The sequence below is a fragment of the Anomaloglossus baeobatrachus genome, chromosome 2 (genome assembly GCF_048569485.1).
Source record: "Anomaloglossus baeobatrachus isolate aAnoBae1 chromosome 2, aAnoBae1.hap1, whole genome shotgun sequence".
Lineage (NCBI taxonomy): Eukaryota > Metazoa > Chordata > Amphibia > Anura > Aromobatidae > Anomaloglossus > Anomaloglossus baeobatrachus.
The window spans coordinates 146,677,344-146,680,244 of record NC_134354.1 but is presented as its reverse complement, the minus strand read 5'-3'; positions in this window follow the sequence as shown (position 1 = coordinate 146,680,244).

Sequence of the window (2,901 nt, the reverse complement as noted above, 5' to 3'; positions counted from 1 at the left end):
AACCCCAGAAAAAAGTAGACCTTTTCAAGTCTGGAAACAACCAGGTAATTAATCTATCCAGTTACTGTCTCTCTGATATTGAATTGTAAGTGTTGGGTGAGTGTTGGGCTATGGATTATCTTTCGTCCCTACAACTAGGTTTGATCCCTTCAATTGGGTAAAAGGTATCAAACTATTTTTGAGAAGACTTAAGTGTAAAAAGTTTTTTGTGCACAACGATAAGGCGGAGTGTGCAAGACTTGGCATACCGGCTGACATGTTGGAAGCTGTTAGATTGTTGTCTGATCTGAGTAATGTAAGTGGTGAGAGTTTGGGAATAGGACCTTTCACAAATCTTAAAACTAAAAATATAAGGATGCCACCGACTACGGAGTGTAGTAGCTTGGATATTTTTTCCAAGCTAGTAATTAGTGACCTCCGTGCCATTCAACCTATATTCCAATCAGAAAAACCCAACTTAACATTAGAAGAATGGGAGGCGTTGACTGGCCTTGAAGAAAAAGTTCACATTACAATTAAACCATCAGATAAAGGTGGAAACATAGTGGTGATGAACACCAAAGTTTATCACATTATATGTAAAAGATTATTATCAGATACGACAACATATGAGATTCTACCTATGGACCCAACATCTAATTTTTCTAATAGTTTACGAAATCTCCTAAATAGGGCTCTAGAGTCCAGAGTGATATCTGAAAAAGAGTTTGATATCTTATATCAAAAATTTCCGATCATTGAAACAGTTTATGTGACCCTGAAGATTTATAAGGGTTTAAGTCCCCTTAGGGGTCACCCAGTAGTATCGGGAATAGATGCGATGAGTCAAAACTCGAGCGTCTATCTAGATTCGGTACTTCTTCCTTTTGTAACAAGCTTACCCTCATACATTAGGGACATGAATGACCTGATCTCTAAGTTAGATGGTATAACTCTGGACTCAAGAACGATTATTGCGTAAATAGACGTTGAACAACTGTACAGCAGTATTCTGCATGAGAAAGGGTTGGAGACAGTACGTACTATTTGTCTACACATGGGAATCAGTGTATTAGACCTAACGAATGTATTATCAAATTATTGCAATTCATTCTAATGCATAATTACTTCCTATTTGAAAATTCTACCATCAGCTCAGGGGCACGGCAATGGGGAGCCCTTGTGCTCCCACCTATGCCAAAATGTTCATGGGGTGGTGGGAGGATACCCATGTATTTACAGATGAGGATGTCATGTTTTGCCCCCACATTCAATTCTGGGGGTGCTATATTGATGACATTCTTGTCCTATGGACAGGAGAAGAATCTCTATTCCTCCGGTTTCTGCAAAAATTGAATTCCAACCAAATAGGACTGAGATTTACATTTGAGACTAGCAAGGATAGCTTGGCATTTCTTGATTTATGCATTTCTAAGGATACAAGAGGTGGACTGTCCACATCTATTTACAGGAAACCCACGGCAACGAATAGCCACCTTAGGTGGGAGAGCTACCATCCGGCCCCCCTGAGGAGAGGGATACCAAAAGGGCAGTTTCTTCAACTTAGAAGAAACTGCTCTTCCCTTACTGATTTTGAGACAAAAGCAAAGGATATGAAACGATTCCAAGAGAGAGGGTATCCGATGTATGTCTTGGAACCAGCGTACAGTGAACATCTGAGACACCCTCCGCACCACCCTCAGCATCGCCTTACTTCAGCACCGCCGCAACTTCCTGTTACCTCGGTCCACTACCTCTGCTGCCCTCTGCCGGTAAGACACCACAGGATTACAAGACAGTCCCCATTTTTTTTGCTCTAAATTTGGGGTGCGTCTTATAATCCAGTGTGTCTTATAAAACGAAAAACATGGTAGTTATAAATCCATGGAAAACACTTATGCACACTGATGCTAAAAACAGACACCCAGACTGCACACTGACACAGTGATCGAAAATACGGGTACCAATTTTTGACATACGTGTTTAAGCACGGACATGTGAATGAGGAAGATCAGAGTCGTAGTTATACATCTTTTAGACTATAAGGATCACATGAAAGCACATTATAATGTAGCACATTTACAAACAAAACTGCAAGAAATAAAACCACGTCAGATGTAAAATTTGTACAGCAAACTTTTACAGATTTGCAAGTGATAAGTACTTGTTTTTAAGTTATTCCAAGCTATTTTTGTAAATGTGTACTTCTCATTCTAGCCAGCTCAACATTAATAAACCTTTGACTTCCAGTACACCCACATCTTGTGTGGGTATCTAAAAGGTTTAATCACTGTATGCAGCAATGTAACAATCGAACAGATTTTCAGAATGAAAGTTCCATTGAAATATGATAAAAGGCAGGAAGATATTTTGCCAAAAAATTGCACATTAAATTAAAAAATGATGGTGCAAAATGATTGCGTCTCTGCTTCTATTTTTGGGATTGTTCTTGTACAGACTTGCCTTTTTTGTTCTAAATGCTTTAGGTGCAGGAGGTCCTTCAGAAGAACATAATTTTAAAACAAATATTTAAACATTTTCAGCACATTATTTTGTGTTCCAGGCATATTAAACACATAGACATAATTTGTTAATATAACTTGGTACATGGTGCAATCCATGGTGGTGGTGCTACCATTTATAATTATGTGACACCATCATATACTTTATAGGAAGATGTTCACACCTTACTCTTTTCCTTTAATAATAATAATAATAATAATATTATTATTATTATTATTAAGTTTTATTTCTATAGCGCCAACATATTCCGCAGCGCTTTACAATTAAGAGGGGACATGTACAGACAATATGAGACAATACAAAATAACAAAATTAAGATACCAGGAGGAGTGAGGGCTCTGCTCGTAAGCTTACAGTCTATGAGGAAATAGGGGAGACACAAAAGGTGAATGGGGGGGG